General features: G+C 44.8%; 1 protein-coding gene across 3 annotated transcripts in view; it reads left to right on the plus strand.

Moving 5' to 3' along the window:
• The window catches only part of LOC135394860 (leucine-rich repeat-containing protein 70-like), a 404,291-nt gene that overhangs the window by 62,488 nt on the left and 321,101 nt on the right, over positions 1-20,702 (plus strand). The window lies entirely within an intron of this gene.

The following is a 20,702-nucleotide window of genomic DNA, read 5'->3' on the forward strand; positions in this document are numbered from 1 at the left end:
TGTTTGTCTAGATACCTAAGAGTCTATATTATTTCTCCGATCATAACTTTTAATAAATTCACGATTTCGTCTACTTTCTGCTTCTACGCTTACATGTACTTTATACGGAGGAACTCGCAATAAGTGAGTTTTGGAAACTCACTACGGAAGTCGTAACTGTTAATGACTAGGCCGCCTGAAAATCACACACCTGACATCGCGCCCAATGCTGACGAAACATCGCCTCAGCATCTGACTCTGTCACGTCACGCGACAGCAGAGCAAAACGTTTTTCAATTTGCACCCCCAATTCCGATACGCACCTTCCTTAGTGTTCTCAACATTGCCTCTTTTTCCCTAAAGCAACGCTATTGCGCGTAAACGTTGACGTGTAATCAGTATAACAATGATTTCACCTTTCTGCTTTTGCAGGAGCGCGAGGACATTACGGATGAGTGCCTTGTAGCCAACGGTTTTAACCAGGCACGAGGAAAAGTTTGCGAAACCTCGTTACCGCCTCCTGGGAATCAGGCACATACCGTACTTTCTGTCCTTTGCTGACTTACAGCTGACGGGAAGTGACGGTTCTCTTAACATTTTGGTTATATCTGATCCGGCTTCGGAAGCGGTTTGAATCGGTTTTGATTGGAAGTTTGCTGTGACGGGAATATAACTTCTAGGTTTCTTCCTGGGTTTGCCTGAGACACTCTCAGTCATATGTCGGCACAGTTCCCCGGGAAGTCAGACCAGGACGCGTATTCCTCAGAGCTTTAGTCGTGACGTTGCCCACCTCTGTGAGGCCAAAAACGACGAGCTCTTTCACCACGACCACCACCGTCATCACCACCACCACCACCACCATCATCATCATCATTATCACCATCATCAGCACCACCACCGCCACCACCATCATCATCACCATCATCATCATCATCACCACCATCATCATCACCACCACCACCACCACCACACCACCACCACCACCACCACCATCATCATCATCATCATTCACACAGCTTTTCTTTTATTCGCGAGAATTCGAAATGTGGCTTCGAAGGTGGATATTTGAAATTTGTTTTCTGGGGATAGTTCAATTAATTGCCGCCTTATTTCGGTTTCAATGTGGTTTCAATGTATACAAATCGTACGTCACCAAAATGGTGAGGCTTGTGTTGCTGTACACCAGGAAGTGCGCGATGTGGAAGAAGGGGTGCGAATCTTCGGATGCATGGCGACATCATTGTCTTGCTGCTCGCTGTATTGTACTATATTGTACTTGCTGCTCGCTAAGTGTATTTGCTTCTGCTTCTCGGACATAGAGCTTATAGACGCAGTGAACACATATACGCTCACCATTAGACGTGGGTGTGTAGCTAGCAGGGAGAGCAAAGAGTGCTGCTCGTGCACTTCGTCGTATTATGGCTATCCTTAACTCTTTTCTCGACGCGTGTGGTATATCTAAATGCGTACAAGCGTAACAGCGCATAAGAAAGCATTTTCTGATGCGCGCAATCCATATCTCTCCATCACCGAGCTAGCGCTTCATCGTACTTCCTCAGCAAGCCATCTGTGGGAAGAGCACAGCTTCCGCAAACAATTCAAGGCCTTCTGTGTGGCAGGCTCTATAGACGATGTGGAAGCACTCTGAGTGGATTTGGCGGGAGAGCGGAGAGTGTTGTACACGCATATGGCGACCGTTTCAATGCTGAAGTGCGGTAGCCAGACGGGTGAGCATTTACAGGCAGACGACATACGTTTCCATCGCTATCCTGCTTCGTGAAACCATTGTCTTGCCCATTGGCGCTATTGGATTCCACAGACAGACAGACTGGATTGGATTGGATTGGACAGATCCACTTACCCGCTAGACGAGGTGCGGCATATAGCTTTGATCAAAAGCGAGGAGCAACCCAAGAATTGAGGGTCTCGTCTGTGATCCACGTGACGCATTTTTCGGGTCGTCACCCTACTCGAGAAGCCGCAGTCTCAGAAATTGAGGAGTAATTTCACGCCTTTTAGGGACTACATACAGTGCCAAAAGGATTAAGCCCTTTCGGGACTTCATACAAAGGCACATTGATGTTTGTACGAAGTTTACACTTTTTTTTTCTTTTTTCCCTGATGGGAATATAATGTAAAGGTCAGGGGTGTAAAATGAGGAGTAATTGCAATCTGGGAAGCTTCAATTGTTCCTTATTGACGTTTCATTTTCTTAGAAGGCGGGAATGACAACTTTAAAAGGGATTGAGACGCTGTCGCAAAGACTGTGCATCTGACGACACTATGGGGGAAATGAAGTAAAGACCAAGGAGAACGGAGGAAGGCAAACTGAGAAAGCGGCACTCTCAAGTGTTGCTGGCCGGCGCCGTCGAGCCTTGATGTCTCTCAATGGGCACATTGATTGCTGTGGACGGCATCATTTCGTTGAGCTTGAGGAGGTGCTAGAAATAGAGACAGGGAGCACAAATAGACCGGACTTGCGGTTTGTGCCTCTGTCCCTACCACCTCCTCGAGCTCGAGGAAATGATATCGTCAACATCGATATATAGGCTCGATACAGCTTGCTTGCATTTTAATGCTCTGTTAATGCTTGCGAGTAGAGCACATGGGAAGTATTACCAGCTCCGGTGGCGCAGCGGTAACGCGTGCGCTTGGAGACTGGGAGGTCCGCGGTTCGAATCCGCGGGCCGGCTGTGCCGTCTGGGGTTTTTCCTGGGTTTCCCTCAGATGTGTAATAGGCGTATGCCGGCACAGTTCCCCTGAAGTCGGCCCATGGACGCAGCTATCCTCCCCCCGAGCGGATTCCGCTCGGTCTTCCACTTCACCCTTTCCTCCTGTCCACCATCTTTCCCTTCCCGAGAAACATGCCGCCTAATCAGGCAGGCAGACCTCTCGGGTTCCTCCCAACGACACTCCTCCTCCTCCTCCTCCTCCTGGGAAGTATTTTGGGGGAGTTGGGGGGGGGGGAGAATTTATGTTAGGAGTAGCAGAACAAGCCGGGAGACGAATTCAATTTCTCCTCCTTTTTTTCCTTACAAACAAACAAACAATGCTCTGTTCAACGTTGTTCGCGCCGACCCTGGACCAGCATGTCGTTTCCCTGTGCCACGCTACGATCACACTACATCATCGAAAGCCGCGAACGCGGGGAACTCATTCACCGCTTTTCCTGCGTTCGCGACCCTCTCGTTCACACGGTGCTCCGAACGCAGGGTATGCCGGCACTACTGGCACTACCGTACTCCGCTACAAAAACTGATCCGTTTCATTTTTCGAACTGTACTCAAGCTCCACACGTGCAGACTTGTACAAAATACTGCGCAAAAGTATTTAAAATTAGATGCTAAATACTCTACGGAAAAAGTATTTAAAATAGAGTACAAAATACTCAAAACTGAAAGTAATTTGAGTAGAGTACTAAATACTGAAAATCTCGGCACGGCGGGAAGCGTGCTGGATATGGCTTGACGAGGAAGGAAAGTATTTTGAGTACTGAGTAGCAAATACCGAAAAAAGTATACATTAAAAATACTTGTCGAAAAAAAAGTATTGAGTACAGTCCCAAAATACCGGAAAAAGTATTTAAAATACTGTATTTTGAGTACGTACTCAAGATACGTACAAGTCTGCACACGTGTAACACGTAAAACATAGTTGCGATAAATCAGAATAACAATTGCCAAATACGTATTTATTGCGTTTTATAGAGCAACGTGTAAAGCGACGCCCGCTTCGAGGAGCAGGCGACGTGCATCAACACATGTCACAACACAGTCGACGCACTTACTTCCTCGTCTTCTTTCCTCAGCTGCTATGATGCGGGCTTCGTATCTACGTTTCCGCTCCGCTTGCGTTTGCTGTCGTACAACATTTAGAGACTGCTAGCTTAGAGTCTTGATTAGAATTTCGTAGACCAGGTTACACATCCGCCATGTTTGCTGTCTACGCCACTGTTCTCCCGTCCCAGCATTCTCTTGAAGTTACATAGCCAGTCCCTTCCAGAGGATGTCCGCTTGGCTGTAGAACTCAAATGCAAAAACAACATCTATGCTGCTCTCATAGTTTTTTAAAATAAAAATTACGTTAAGGCTAAAACAAAAACACCCCGTAGGTGTACCGGAAACTTTCGTAACACTCACGCGTACCCATAATGCTCCCCTTCCCTCCTTCCTCCCTAGACAAATGCATAACGAGGTCATAATTCCCCCAAATACAGCAGACACGGTTGTCACGTCCCCCTACGAAATCTCAGCACCCCCTGAGGTGAAAGCCTTGCGACAAGGCCTTGCAATAATGTATGTAACGGGCGTGAAACTCAATAGACAGGATTAGAGAAGAGGAAAAAGCCTAGCAGCTGATTCGGTCTCTCTTTGCGTCACATTTTACGAGACAGAATTTCTTGACTTCCCCCTAAGAAAAGCGCGCAAGAAATCATAGATCCTTAAATCTTGCTGTAGGGCAAACTTGGACTACATTTCACTTCGTGTTTGCAGATACCAGTCTATTCGGTCTTTAGCGCAGCTTGTGGTGACAATACGGAGGAAGTTCAACACCCGGCAATTTATCTGTAGGCTGAGATTCGGGGTCATTAGGAGGCACGGTCAATATTTCTGTGGCTGTGGCTTTCGTCTGGGCCAATATATCAGCATCCTCTACCGAGAGATCCCATTTGGAAAGGGATTTCAGCTGCCGTATAGCTCGGTCATCCCTTTTTGTACAGAAGCAGTGTTGGGAATGCCTTTCGATAGATGGGGTATTACTTTGTGAAATATTGTATGAGCTTTCTTGAAGCGGGTGAACCTTATCCTGAACCTGGCTCGGTATCCGTTCTCTCGTCAGCTAAACTATTCACAAGGCGGAGGTAACATAAAAGCCCAAAATTGCAGACCAATCCAATCCAATCCACTCTTGCGCCATAAAGCACCACAACACCACCAATCCAATCCAATCCAATCCAGTGTTTTATGTAATGATTGGTGAGTCAGACTACATTTGTATCGCGACATTCTGCACGTGCCGCCGGTTACGACCGCGGATAATAGCGACCATCTCGGGTTCTTTATCGCGTGCCGGAAATTAAAAGACGTTGTGCCGGAAGCAATGTTTATCTGGCTACCATCCGCCGCACGGATTGAAGCCGTTATCATGTTTGATGTACATCCTTGCTGTTCTATGCTTTCCTTTCTCAAATATTCTTCTGTAGAACTGCATACATACGGGGTAAGACATAATGTAATCGTAGTGCTTCGCGAAAGAAACGAAGAGAAAACAATAATTTCTGTCAGAATTGCTGGAGACAACATTGTCATGCCAGTGAACGAAGAAAACCCTTTCCGTTGAGTTTCGCTTTCTTCCGAAAACACAAGCATAAGCGTCGCATCACGTCAAACAATAACATAGGGGAGGACACTGCAGACAACAGTATCCATGCTAAAATAGAAAACGGCAATGCTAGCATAGCAGTAAACAAAGCCTGTAAGAAACAAGGCTTTTTACGAGTGTTTCGTCTACTTTGGATTTATATCGACATTCTACGCAATGCGTAAGGCCCATGTCACGTGAACACATAACAACAGAGGCTATAGTAACCGGATGACGCTAAGAGAAGAGAATTCGCCGAGAAAAGAACTGACCCCGTAGCTCCAATCGAGATACCACGCACAAAAGGACTGCAAGGCAAGCGGAAAACAGGCTACATTTGTTCAGTACGTGATCCGACGAGAGCCCCACCAATCACGTTCTTTGTTCAGAGATGTTACTCTTTATCCCCTGCAATGAGACAACGAAGGAAACACGGCGTTTCATAAAAGACAGCACCAGTCTGGTTCCGTCTTTAATTGCGGTGAGGCCAGAGTGCTTCCTGCCTAGAAAGGGAGCGCAATGAATGAACGGGAGGCGGACTTTGTTTTTCTCTGACTATTGTCTCGTTTCCCCGCTTCGTCATACTCGCGGTGTAGCTTTACGTTCGATGAATGCAATTTTTTAGACTGTACCTACTCCCCGCTGCTATCAACTGTTCCTTGATTAAAGTAGAGAAAAGACAGAATTCCGAAAAAATGATAGGAGAGAGCAAGAAGGAAAAAATTACGAAACGAGAACAAAAAGACGAGGGGTTGCCGCCAAGAGTTTCAACATTTTCAAGTTCCAGTTTCAATGCTTCTTAGTCGTTACGTCACGTTCTGGTTATCACCAAAGATTGGTCTAGAAGCATCGCCTTGAAAATCTTTACGGAGTGAGAGCTACGGCCATTCTGATTCGTTCTCCTAAGCACGTGATCTCACCCACGCTGCCCCACTGGCGGAGACGTCTGCTGTGATGTCAGAAGTGGAGTCTCGGTATTCGTGACACAGATTTTTTACACCTTTGTTTTTTTTTCCACCTTTCCAATAAAACTTGAAATGGAGGTTCACGTCACATTGATTTGACATAAATGACGAAATGTCACTGCTCCTCTAATGTTCTGATTATAGTGTGTACTCCACTGCAGATTCGTAGATATTGGGCGTTAGTTCGGCACCGTTGTATTTGTTCATGTTATTGACTTGACATCTGCCGTCGTGTATTTCTTACGAACGCAGGGTATTACGCCCATAGGAGGAGGGAATGCTTAAGCAACGAACTTCAAAGTGCTTTCTTATATTGAGCAGCTCGAGAGTTCTTCTCATAAATACTGCTCTTAAGCTACGCTATGAGCCACGAGTTTAAGGAAAGAACTGTCTGATGGCCATATGGTCTATGGTGTGAGACGTCGAAACGAGTACAACAGCCCGTGCACGACGTTGGCTTCGTAGATGTCGAGGAAATGGCTTTCAAGTGCCACCTTATGGGCGATGCATTTCCAACATGAAGTTTAGTTTAATACCATTTTAAGATAAGTACTTAAAGTGATTGAAACATTCGAATTATTTGAACTTATCTTATTCACTCGCGAGTACTAGACTTTCCCCATTTTTGCCTGTTAGTTTTAATGCCATTTGCTACAGGCAGAACGTGTGATCCAGCGTGAACATTTAGTAGTCATAAAGGAAACACTTCAAACCCTTCTAAGCACGTCAAATTAATTTCATTTCTGAAACAGGTATGTGGAATTGGATGAGAGAGAGAGAGACAAGCCTCTGAAACTTGTCTCAATCAACGAGCGCCATCGGATGATATTCTATTGACGAAGATAAACGGTTCCGAAGATAAACGGTAGAGCACAGTATAGCAAGTGCTCATTTGACTCAACGTTGTTTTATGAATGCTGGCAAATGAAGTTTCATTGGTGCATGTATCAACATTAGGCAGGTACATCGCTACAACTTTCGCGCACATTTGTGTAGGAGTCCTTCAGATCGGACAAGGTCGAACTCCAGCTTCCATTTTGAGCTAATGCGTAATACATGCGAGTCCGTGTAGAGAAACTATCAATTTAGGGAGCATTTTCCGTAACGAATCAGTTCGAAATCTTCGAGCTCCCCTGTTCGATCGCTGAGATTCCGATATGTAAGCGGGCAAAACTGAACCGTGGACGACCAGGCACCGTTGCATCGATAATGCTCTGCTATAGTTGCCTCATGATGCGAAGGTCCGAGTTATTATGTCTCAGTTCGCTATACACTTTACTTCAGACCCCTTGACGAGGTGCAAGAGTCTACGGGGATAGTAGGCTGACACAGCACATCCGGCCGATAGGGGAGGGAGGGATATGCTAATTGAAAAGCGAAAGGGAGGAAAGGTTAGTCAGGCGTAGGCCGATTTGCTATTCCTTTAAAAAAAAAAACAAATACCACACACACACAAAAAAAAATAAAAAATAAAAAGGAAGCCTGAGAGGCTGGTCGAGAGGGCGGAGTCGATATGGCTTTCCGATATGGATCCTACCCAAGCAGCACAATGTACTGAAAGTCGAGTGAAATAGGGGTGGACGGTATGTGTCTTATCAGAGTACTTCAGTTTCACGAGTCTGTTCAAGGCCTTCCACCTACCCGTCCACCCCTATTGCACTCGACTTTCACGGTACATTGTGCTGCATGGGTATGGATGTCGACGGATGACTATGGATATCCGATATGGATTTCCACGCCACAACTGGGAGATGACCCGGGTTCGAATTTTGTGGACTTTTTTTGTTTTCCTCAGACGCTACAAGCCGAATGTTTGTGCATTTGCGTAAGAAGCGTAGTCGGCATCACAGATGTCGGCAGCGTCACGACTCTGGGAATGCACGTCCTGGGCGGACTTCTAAGGGAACTGCGCGGGCATATGTCTGGCACCGTCCGAGGAGAACCCAGAAAATAACCCAGACAGCACAAGCCGGCACCCAGATGATTCGAACCGGGGTACCTCCCAGTCTCGACGTGACATGGCCAGCACGCAAGCCACACAGCCACGCGAGCTGGTGCCGCCGAGATACTGCTCGGTAGGTAGTGTGCTCGACAGTAAAACCCCGTCAACCAACCGTAGCAGGATAACGGCTCTCTGCTCAGCTCCCTTTCTTCTACCAAAGACCGCCCCACACTCTCAACCTGTGAACTCGAGTCGTACCATCTCATTCTTCAGTGCCCCACTCTCACCCTCAACGCATTAACCTAATCTTTTTTCTTTTTTAAGTCACCTTCACAGTTTGTTCTTTCTTCTTTCACCGTTTGTTTATCATCTTTTTATTTTAAGTTATCTTTGTCTTTAATCTATCTCATCCTTCTTTCAACGTTTTTAGTTTATCGTTTATTTCCTAATTCTTTTCTTTTTATTTATTTTATTCTTCTTTCATTTATTTATCTTCTTTTTTTTGCGGAATAGCAAGCCGACGTCCTATTTGGCTGACCTTTCCTCTCTCTCTGTCTCCCCTTTTTTTTGTTCTAATAAATATATCCCCCCCCCCCTCTCCTCACTGGCTTTCCCATTTGTCGTCGTCTTCTTTATTTTTTTTTCGAATTAACATATATACTCTCTTCCCCTCGGCACTCCGGATTACCGATATTACGAATCGTTATATCGCTGTTGGCATATTGCCTCGAACATAACGACATTGCAGTTGGCTGTACCGTGTCGACATTTTCCTGTCTGTTTACTTATTTTATTTTCTGTACAGCGCTTATGGCCATTGTTCCTCCGCGGCGGTAACTGTGATCCGTATACTTTCTCGCGATAAACTTGTGACAGATAGACGTTCGCGCAGCGGCAAATTTAATCTAATCTAATTAGATCTACGGGTCGGTAATTCGTTCTTCATATCACGCCTGTACTTTTTTTTTACCTCTGTTTAACCTACTGTCGACACAACCGCTGGGAATTGAGACTAATGGTCCAACACCGTTGATCCTGGAGTTGGACGGAATCTCTTTCCTCTTAATGGTTTGTGAATAATGCAACACTTCCTGGCAAGACGTGCTCTGCGACGGGTTAATCGATGGGAAGGACCAGTGTACTGGGTAGCTCTGCAGTGCTATACGTCGCATGATGATGATGATGATGTCTGTTGCACGTATGGTACTGCTGCGGTCTTCTGAATAGTCCGCGTACTCCCCTACACCTCCCGGAGCCCGTCACTTCGAAGTTTTCTGTATATTGTCACGAGTCTGTATTTCCGAAAGTAGAGCGAACATCTGAAGAGTTCGAAGAAGGAAGCCCCGAAATGGGCATCTTCATTGATTGACCGAGGTGTTTGCAACAAGGTACGCGTGTGAAGCCTATCTCTTTTGCGCCTGCGACAAGAAAGACCGCAAAATACGAACGCAAAATACGGCACCGGGCGGTTTGTTGGACTACGGAACGCGTTGTTACGCGGTATCTTTACGTTGATAATCTAGATATTAGCTAGTTATTCTTTTTGATTAGTTAGGCATAATGAAGTAAAAGTGGCGAGTGCGATATATGACGGAAAACAACATTCCGTTATGTAGATCGATCAGTACCAGCGGCATGGCCCAGCGGGTTAAAGCGACGCGCTCGTTGGCGGTACCCAAGGTCGTGCTGAAGATTGGGAGGTGGTGGGTTCGAATCTTCCTACCAACCGGCTGTGCTGGCTGGGGTTTTCCCGGGGTTTTCCGAAGACTTTCCAGACGAATGTCGGCACAGTTCCCCCTGAAGTCGGCCCAGGACGCATAGTGTTCCCCCTTTTTCTCCCCACTCTTTCCTGCTGTCCTCTCTCCATCTGTCCACGTCTGTACGCCGCTCACAGTAACAACTGCTGCGCGGCGCTAACATAGAAGAAAAAAAAGAGCAGGGATCATACCTTTTTTTAAAATCTTGTTGCATGTTGCTTAGGTCACCCTGTATATTTACAATTACGGCACCCGCCACTTCACATTTTCGTCGACCGGTGACCATCCTCCGGTCACAGTTCATCCAGTGCAGGTACGGCAGTTACAAAGGGAACCCCCTTAATGTGTAATATTCCGTATGATCTTTCCATAGCACTTGATCATTCTTCTCCCAACATCCTTCCTTCACATAACGCGAGCTATTTAGATGGAAAGCGCGGTCATTTTTTCCCCGGAGAACACGAAGGCTAAAAATTCCATCGAACGACTTTTAGAAAAAGTCGCTTCCTTCTGCCTGTCGTCTTCCTTGGGAAGATGCATAATGTTACCAGATATAGAGGGAGCTTTAGTAGCACGGCGTTGTACAAATGGAATACGTATATTCTTATTCGGATTGGTTATCATATAAAAGGAACGTTGAAATGTAGCGAAATATAGTTCAAGAGCGGAGAGCAATATGAAGCGATCACGAAGCTGTAGTAGTGTTAGATTCTGAATAGCTTGGCAGGAGCTTCCTCCTTTTCGGAAGAAAGCTAGGTATTCTTGATTGGCCCACTCACAGGTTGCGCACGAAATGTTCCACCAACCACGATAACTTATGTGCAGCACGAAAGAGAAGCGAGGCGTATACATTGTGTACATGTGTGCCGTGATCTAACATGTACGCGATTAGCGAATTTTTCTTGCCTGTTTCCGTCTTCCTCTTCACTTAGCGCCTGTACAACAGGGAACGTGTGCAGTGCTGATTGATTGATTCATTTTAAAAGAAAAAAATTGAGATGGTAGTCTCGAGCCACTCGGGACTGGCTACTCCAGGACGCGTTCTTAATAAAGGAAAGGGAAACTACGCTGCAGTGCTACTTTGGATGACCACGTCGAATGTAGGAAATTTCTGTCACTTTATTGCTGCTTCGCGATCAGTTCTCTTGAAAGCTCACGCACGTGTAACAGGAGCAATAAAGGTGAAATACCAACAAGGGAAAGGGCAGTGCTCTCTTCTTTTAGTAAACACGTCAAAGTCAAAAGAATAGATGCAACATGACATTAAAAACTATGTCTATAATTAAGACCATAAATAAGACTATAAATAAATACTTTAGGAAAAAAATCTTCCCAGAAACAGCACCACAAGCGCGATGCTGCCCCTACTACCGTTTGATAAAGACTTTAAATAAAAGCTGTAATAAAACTGTGAATGTGATCATCTCTGTAGTATCTGTGTCTGTACTGCGATGCTGATTTCGATGGTGGCGAACTCTATGCATATATCGTGAGAGATATTACCGGAGAAAAATTCAACCATTTCCAGCAAATATGATGCCCCCGATAGTGTGCCCTGAAGTCAAGTACCGCTAGCAGTGTATAGGTCATGTGCTCCTCGTAACAAGACTGCCGTCCCATACAATCTCTAAACCATTCAAACTTGGTTCGCACCGTTTCTCAAGTCTTCGAGGAACTATTTATCTTTCCCAATATTCTTAATATTGACGTCAGATATAATCAGCTTTTTGTATCAGTTTTTGTATCAGCAAGAGACACGAAAATGTCTTAGGAGCTTACTAGTCGACACGCAGGCCCATATTATATAGCAATGCGGACGTTGTGCCCTATGCGCAGAACCGATGCCAGGTCATTCGGACCACTGGTGAATGTGCATGAACACGCGATGCTCGAGGTGGCGTTTCAGAACAATGTTTCCTCACTAGGGCACTCACAACGGCTCCTTTGGAGGTGAGTTTTTACGGAGCCACCATGAGATCGCATTTGGCTGTGTGAGAGTCGCCGCGAATCCCGAATACTAAGCTGCATAAGCAGGGGACAGTACCAACTTTTGAATCGCCTAAAGGACTGCAACTTCTGGGACACATATCGGCATAAAACGTAAGATTGCGGCGCGCACTATGTACTGTTGCCCAGGAGAGCTTTCAACCTCGTGGGTTCAAAAGCTCATTCTCTCGCCTGCGAGTCTGTGACGTCACATCAGCCGCCGAGTAGTGCCAACGCCACCTGCGCATTACATCCTCTCCCTCCTTCGCAACGTAGACATATATAGTCAGAATTCGTCTGCTACTGCGATTCACCGTTCTGCGAATTGAAGAACCCGCAAACGATTGCAGCTCATATGGAACCTGCAGACCTAAATATTTATGGCGAATTCAGGTGGTCATTCCGTAGCAACATTTTTTGCCAGATCTCGAGCAAGTCATGTTCGCGTGGTCAAAATGAAGCAATCTCGCATGTTCAGCTAGCACTTTTTTTTTTGCCCGGTCTCAAAACGACCGAGCAGCAGATTGCTCAACTGTATCCGGTGTCGTCACATCCGCACTGCAATGGTGGCGAGTACCCTCATTGGCCCGCATGTTGAAATCACGTGGTTTAGCAGACGACAGAACTCGAAGACGGGCGACCGCGACGGCCCTAGCGTGATCAAAGTACCTAAAACCGCTAGATTCCTAGCAATCATGTTCGGGTTTCAACGGTCACGTGATCCAGCTCGGTCGCCGACCTAGCAATTCAAATCGTTCAAAAGGTCTAATTCTAAAATTTATATTCACATCCGTAACTCGAACCTGCTGCGTACTCGTAATTAGAATTGTTATGGCGATTTAAAAAGCGCTGAAACCCCTGTGCAGGGGAGAAAAAAAAGGACGGACAGACAACACTGGACTGACAAACCAAAAATTTACCAAAATGCTCCACCAAACAGCCCGCTGTTTTAACTCTTTTTCTTACGGAGCCCTTGGCTCCTACATCCGAGGAGTAGCCGCCTACTCCGAATCATGTGTGCATGTGCTGGGGTTCATGTAAGTCAGCCGCTCAGTAGGCGAGAAGAGTGAGTGGATGTTTAAGAAAGGAACATATAGATATTAATATGCATATAACCAATTCATAATATTTCTATTCATGTATGTAGTGGTTTTGTTCCTACTTAGAAAACAGAACGCAAAGGGTTGCAATAAAGGGGACTTTGAGTAAACTTAGTCCCATTCTAGCCGGAGTACCACAGGGTTCGTGCCTTGCGCCGATTTTATTTAATATTTATGTCAATGATCTTTGGACAACCATAAAGGACGTACATGTTTTTCAGTATGCGGACGATACTTTATTACTAACATCTCACGCTTCCTACCCGCATGCTATACAATCTCTACAGTTCAATGCCTGCCTTGCAATGGACTGGTTTCGCAAAAACGCTATATTTGTAAATCCATTAAAATCAAAACTGATCTGCTTCCATAACCCTGTAAAAAGAGTGCCTTGTGACCTCCCAATATATCTCCATACATCCGACTGCACCAACTGTAGTTGTGAACCTTTAGAGTACGTATCCTCTATGAAGCACTTGGGCATACACTTCGACTCCAATATGAAGTGGCACACCCATTTATCTTTCGTTGTAAAAAAATTACGTAGTGTGGCCTGCCTATTATATCATATCAAGTCTTACATTCCTTACTATGCAAAAAAATTAATTTTATACTCACTTGGATACTCTCATTTACGATATGGAATCACACTTTTTTCTAATTGTTCCTTGGATTGGAAGAACAGAATAGACCGTATCTTGCGATCAGCTTTGAAGAGTTTGTCATATGGTGTGTTATCTGGAGACAGTCTGGAGTCTGTAAATCTATTTCAACTTCATCATATGCCAACTTTTCACAACTTATTTGTCCGCACTGTGATCTTAAAATATTATTGGACAGATATGTTTAGGGTTCGTCGGACAATGTATTATGCTTCTCGACGTCCTGAAACTTATATAATTCCAAGAATTTTTACAAATTATGGCAAGGGATTACGTTCCTATTATGTTCCCACTATATTTAATTTATTGCCGTCAGATGCTTTGAATTTAATGTCCATTTGTTCCGTTAAAAGTGCTCTTGATTCACTTCTCTGTTAATAGAGAAACCTTTGCTTGTTTAATTTTCTTTAGTTTTGAACTGCATGGAATATGTAATATTTGAATTGTATAATACTAATCTAGGAATATGTTTGGTTATATTGAACTTACTGTGCCTGTCACTTATCTGCCGGGTTCTGCCCACAAGCCCTTGAGGCTTAGGCAAACCTCTGTGTATCTTATGTTAAATAACGTTAAATAAATTCCTATTCCTATTCCTATGTATACAGAAAGAAGAGAGGAAGAAAGGGGGTAAAGGTAGGGAGGGAGAGGAAGAAGATAACTCGCCACTATAATCCTCCGCCCAGTCATCATCATCACTAACATCATCCTCAAAGTCCCCGCACCCCCCAGCTTGGAATGTCCGAATTAAATCTGATACTTTAATTTCTCTTTAATTTGGGACACTGATACTTTAATTGCTCTTCATTACCGAGCTGGCGATTGCATTGTACTCTCCCCGTCTATGTTCTAAAATTAATTTCAGAACGACAGTAAAGGGAAGAGTCAAAAAGGAAGTGATTACCAGCAAGTTTACGGATAATGATTTGAAAAACTTGTTCACAAGTTTGGGTGAGCCCCTAGACTATCTGAATTGGTGTTATCGGTGTTTTACCGGTTTTGATGTCAGAAAGTTAATATATCAATGGGCGACGGGTAAATGCGTTCGTTTCATCTATTTTTTTTCTATCATTTGATGACCTGGGAACGGCTTTCTTTTTGTTTTTATTTAGTGTGAAACGGAGGTTACTTTTTTATTTTTGTAACTTTCGGTTTCTATGTCCAAGTTGCAATATTGCGTGACGTAACGTATTATATATAACGTTACGTACATCTGTGTGGGATACACCCGTGCATAAAAGAGAGACGAAATAGAGACAGAAAGAGTACTTCCGACGCCCGCGGCACTAACGGAGAAAAAGTTTCGTGCAAACACATAGTTGAGAAGTTGGGTCTAATGAAATGTCTCATAAAATTGGGCGTTTCATCAACACAGTGCCCGTCATCGTGCTGGTATTATCCGACGGCTTCCTTTTATTTATACCATAGAGCTATTGAAGGATTTCTTCTTTTGTATTAGGGCTTGACGTCGCGTGAGGTCTAATGAGATTATGGCTGAAGAAGAGTGTAACAGTAAAGAGGAAGAACAACAACGATTTTCTCCCCTTTACTGTTACCATAATGCCTGGCTTTTGGAACATCTTCGAGAAAGAGTGTGTTCTTCCCAAGAACAAAAAAACTTAAGCTATCATTGATAGATGATATCGTGGTCCTTTCATCTCGTTGCGTTAGCACACCATCTGCGTTATTTCCCCAATCTCAGGGTTCTAGTGTACTGGATACCGACCTACCTACCTCCATAGGTACGTTCTCTACTTGATGACAATGAACTCCGCGTTCTAATGTTCGTCATGGATCAGTTTTACCCCTCAGAAGGTTCTCTCTTGGAAATGCTCACCTAGGAGCGGGACCAAAACAATAACCAATGCTGATTGGAGGGTAATTACTAGATCGTTAAATTCGGATTATGCAGCGAGACCATTCTTCAGTTCATCACTAATCATTAACAAGTTCATTGAAATGCACATGCACTCTCCTGCGATTAATGTGTAGTGGGCATGGCGTTTCTCTTCCAAATTACTCACATTGCTAATCGATTGTTAATGACACCAGCTCAGTCATCAATATTCATTCCTGTGTTTCGCCTGGTGTTCATTAGCATTCTTGAAAAAGAAGGTATTAATTTGTCCTCCCGCAAACGAAGAATATCACTCTTACAACGTTACTTCTGTCGTTGATCAAGTCCAGCTCACCCCGCCCTAAAAAAAGTAATGCTCGCCTTTAACTTTATATTTTCACCAAATTACCGCCAGTAACGGGGCAGGGCATTGCCTCTTGCCTCTCCTTTTCTTTCTCTTTTTTGGAATAGCAAGCCGGCGTGTTGCCCGGCTGACCTTTCCTCTTTTTCTTTCCTTTTTCTTCCTTCTCTCTGCCAATCAATCCCCCAGTTATCATCCCCGTCAAACAAAACTGTTCCTGTTGTGCGCCTGCATCTTGAACGAACACAAACTACAGGACACCCGATTGTTAGACTTTGTATTACGAACCTAATGGAAACATCACAGCACTAGAACCAGTTATAACGAATCATCATTTCAATTCCGTCACGAAACCTACTCGAGTCACATGACAACAAGTTATTCCCTGATATTACATGACAAGTTGTTGTCATGAACGCGCGCAGCCCTCTACGGTCCACTCTGCTAGGATGCTTGACTCGTTTGCTTCACACGTTGTTTTGATGTCCCCAAGGTCGCTGGTTCGATCCCGACCAAGGACGACAGTAACTCAAGGTGGCAGCGTTCAAGTTTCTTAGGTACGTCTTCTTCGGTGCGGTATGCCGAGTGCTGAGATTTCGGCGCGTTTACAAGAACTCCGAGATGAGCAGAATTAATCCATGGACCGACCACGATGGCGTCGCTAATTACCACCAGGGCCACTAATTACCGTAAGCTAATTACCGTAATTAATTAATTACCGTAAGCTTTAATGTCCTTGTGTAAACTTACTAAACCAGCGCTTGATCTGTGTCCGTGTCTCTCTCCGTCCAGTTTTTAGCGCTGTCTTTTCCCTGTTCAAGATGTATACCAACTTGCCCTGTATACCTCTCCCTGTATACCAACTTGCCCACGTCACTGCCTAAACTATTCAAGTTCTTTAAGCAGCTGCACAATAAGGAAGCTCTACTCGATAGCCGTGTGGGAATATCAGGTACAGTTCATTGTTTCTTATGTATCTGACTTTCTCGTATCCTCAGTAGAAATTACTTATGACACATTAGCAAGCTTTAGTAGATGGGAAAATGCTCACATTAACGGCCCCAAAAGCGTGATAGGCTAACCATTTATCTTTGAAGCGGCTGATATTGGCATTTAACTGCTGGATTTATCAGCTTCGTGTGTTGTGTCGTTTTCGCCGGGTTCTTTCCATCTACTATTACTCGTCGTTGTTTAGTGTCTTGCACAAACAAAACGGGACTTGCTGTTTTACCGTACATTGATATGCAAAGTATCCTAGTGTATTTTGTGACTGTGTTGTTAGTGCAAAACGTAGACATATCCCCTTTCTTATCTCGCAAGTCATAACTACCTTTACAACCGGCTCCGTCTCAATGTGCCCTACAGGCAACGTCTTCTCCACAGGCTTGGGAAAGCAGATTTACCTAACTGTGACACATGTGGGACTGTTGAGGACTCTGATCCTGTCTTAGCGCACTTCTTATTATCCCGTCCACGATATCAGCAGCGGCGACTGTATCTACAACCTTCTTCAGCTCGGCTTGATGGCAGAGCCTTCGATGGTAAGGTTAAGGCCCTCGGTCGCCGTACCATCAGTTCGACGCCATGACGTTTGCGTGATTTTGCGCAGACTCGAAGTTAGTGGACACAGTGTGACTCTCTGTGTGTGTGAGTGAGTGAGTGAGTGACTGTCTGAGTGTCTGTGTCATTCATTGTTCTTATTGTAGTTAGCCATTTTTGTTTTCCTAAGTGATTTGGAGTAGCCGGCTCTCTAAATGAGTTCCTCTTTCTCCATTCTTTTCTTCTCTCTTCTCAACTCAACTCAACTCACTTTTCCCGCCACCCAATGTCTATTCGATGAGCTACAGAGGAGCTCACCATTATTTCAGAGGCAACGTCTAAATACAGCGGGATAAGAGCGACAAGAAAAATTGTCGTCTTGGCGCAGAGTAACTGTGGCCTCGGAGAATGCACAGATCAATGACAGATCAATGGCACGTTGGATAAAGATCTCCGTGACAGCTGCATCTCTCCTCGCCAGACACAGACAAAGCCTCAAACGATTGCGAGGGAAGGATAAATGGTTTCCCACGCTATTGTTTCCCTCTTTCACTGCGTCTGGCGAAGCGAATGATTCGGTGACGCTGACTTTCTCGGCAAGGATCAGCTGCTGGGCGAACGTGCCGATGCTTAGGTTCAGCGTGATTTATTCAGCTAGTCAGGGTTATCCAATCCATTTCGTACCAAAGTAAGCCATTAAATTGTAACTTTGATTAACAGAAGCACGACATACATATACATGGCAGTGACGCTGCTTTAAATGTTGGCACGGCGGACATTCTAATGGGATGAATAAACACAAATTCTGTCGCGCCATTCAGCAAGATGATGAAGAGAGTTCTACCCAGTGACCTCTATACTGTACGGTGACTGCATACTGCTGAGGTATGCGCGACGCTAACCTTCTTGAGTGCGTGGGCTTTCGGTGGAGTAGTTAGATTCTACACTGGCTACTAGTAGTGGTTAGTAGTAGTAGTTATATTCTACAGCGTGCTGACATAGGTGGCGGACTTCACCGGCAGAGAATATAGAAGAAACCATAAACAGACTCTCTTCACAAGTTGATGTCTAGAAGGAAACTCCAAACTAATAAATGCAACCTCATTCATTATCAAAGGTGTTGTCCCCGAAAATTAACATAACAAGGTCCCGTCTAGGCCAGCTTCCTCGAGGGTATATAGAGCAGACGCCTGTACAGGTCCCGACAAAAGTTTCACGAGACACGCGCTGTGTCGACCGCTCTCCCGGATTATTGGTTGGGATTTTATCGTGTCAGTTTTGTCTTAAGGTGTTTTGAACGGGTCCGCTGTGTCAGGGTTGTTCATGAAATCGCATCTTTTCTGGACATCTCTGGTTTTAATTTCAGTATCTTTGTCTGATACTAATTTGATTCCCAGGGTGCATGCGATCTGCTTCGGTGTTGGTGTTACGTTTAGGGCAGGGCATGCTATAGTAGGATGTGTGTTCGATGTCCTCATCATAGCCAGTATCACAGGAGACATGTTGTGGTGTTTTTCACGCCTCCGATAGCCTTCATTCATCTCCTCCGAGGAGTGAAAGCTCTCCTCTGCTCAACCGCACACATGATCGAACACTTACACAGAGCTGGCATTCAAGCGGGCACGCCATGCTTGGCTTCCGTATCACCCTGAATAATATATGCTCACATGCATGCTCCATAACGCAGTCTCTCCTTACTTCGTTTCATCACATATAAGCGAGCACTAATCTCGTTGATTTAAGTGCACCTGCGCCGTTAAGCACGCGTCAGGGCAGTCTCCACACGCTGCTAACTCTGTCCTTACCAGAAAAGTTCCTATATAATAGAAGGTAATTAACATTTTTCGCGTGATAAGTTTGGTAATGGTAATGGCTACTGTGAACAGACAGAGTGAGGTGACGAGTGTGACGAGAACGACTAAAGAGGCGACTAACTAAGCGAGGAATTGACTGCGAAGGGAAATGTTCCTTACTTTATGCCTCCTGAAGGCAGACGCGTACCTTGGGAGTTCAACTGTTCGAGTTAGCGATGTGACTGATGTAGCTACGGTACCCTAACCAGTTCCTGTTCCTGCGTAACTTGATGCCTATACGTAACCCCCAATAGTGGTGAGAAATTCTCAATTGAGTAACTGGCTTTTATTTTAGGTTCGCGTTCCATATGCTTCCCCCTTTCTTCCAATTTTATTATACCTCAATCTGAAAACTATGAGAGTGTATGAAACAACATTATTAATCAATGAAGGAGAAGTGATGATGACATGGTATGTTTCTCCGTGGCAGTCACGGGACCCTACCCCACTTCGCAGAGGTTAATATGAGAGGATGAATTAATGGTGAACGCGAAAAGACGACAGGCCGGAGTTCTGTTTAGAGCTCTTCGAGGAGTTCAGTGGCTTGCATGAAAGAAAAACAAAACGAAGTCAGTAGAAGAGGTGCGTGAAGGCGTGTTTTGAAGCGTTTGAGAACGTGTTTGAGAACTGGTCTGTATATAGAAGACATATGAGACTTGCAGCGACGCCTGGAAGGCGCTTCTGACGTCGTAACCTATTTATATTTATTTATTAATTATTCAGAAACTAAATTTTTTTTGTCGATAATGTCCCCCGACGTGAGCGAAGAGCCATGACTGCCTCAATTAGGTGCGCTTGAAGGCGTTAAGAAGGGCGAGGTCTCCTTATCACTTCTGCCCCATTAACAAATGATTGTCTCTGCGGTGTTTGCCCAACTACGGCCCCTTCCTTCCTTTCTTTCTTTCGTTTTCTTTGTGGTTAATGAGGGCTTTCACGGAGCTCTCCTCAGTGCTTACTCTATTCCCTAGGCCGGGGCCAATCATATTTAGTACTAATAGTGATACCTGCAACCCTTCCACAAACGTTGCTCTAATTGCTTCGTTTGGTGCACTCGATAACTATGGAAACTGCGTGACTGACTGGAATACTTATTTTGTACGCGTGTTAAATGTAACATTCTGACATCACAGAAATCACCCTGCATAACAACAACAGGATACATATATTGCAACATGAAACTTAGTGTCTTCTTTTTTTTAAACTTTCGTGTTAGCGCCGCGAAGCAACTGTGGCTACGAGTGCAAGGAGCGACAGCAGGAAGGAATGGGGGACAGGAGGGGGGGATTAGTATGCGTCCTGGGCCGACTTCAGGGGGAACTGTGCCGACGGTACTGTTTTCATTGTCACGTCTTCAAGAACA

This window comes from Ornithodoros turicata, chromosome 5 (genome assembly GCF_037126465.1).
Source record: "Ornithodoros turicata isolate Travis chromosome 5, ASM3712646v1, whole genome shotgun sequence".
In the NCBI taxonomy this organism is placed as follows: domain Eukaryota; kingdom Metazoa; phylum Arthropoda; class Arachnida; order Ixodida; family Argasidae; genus Ornithodoros; species Ornithodoros turicata.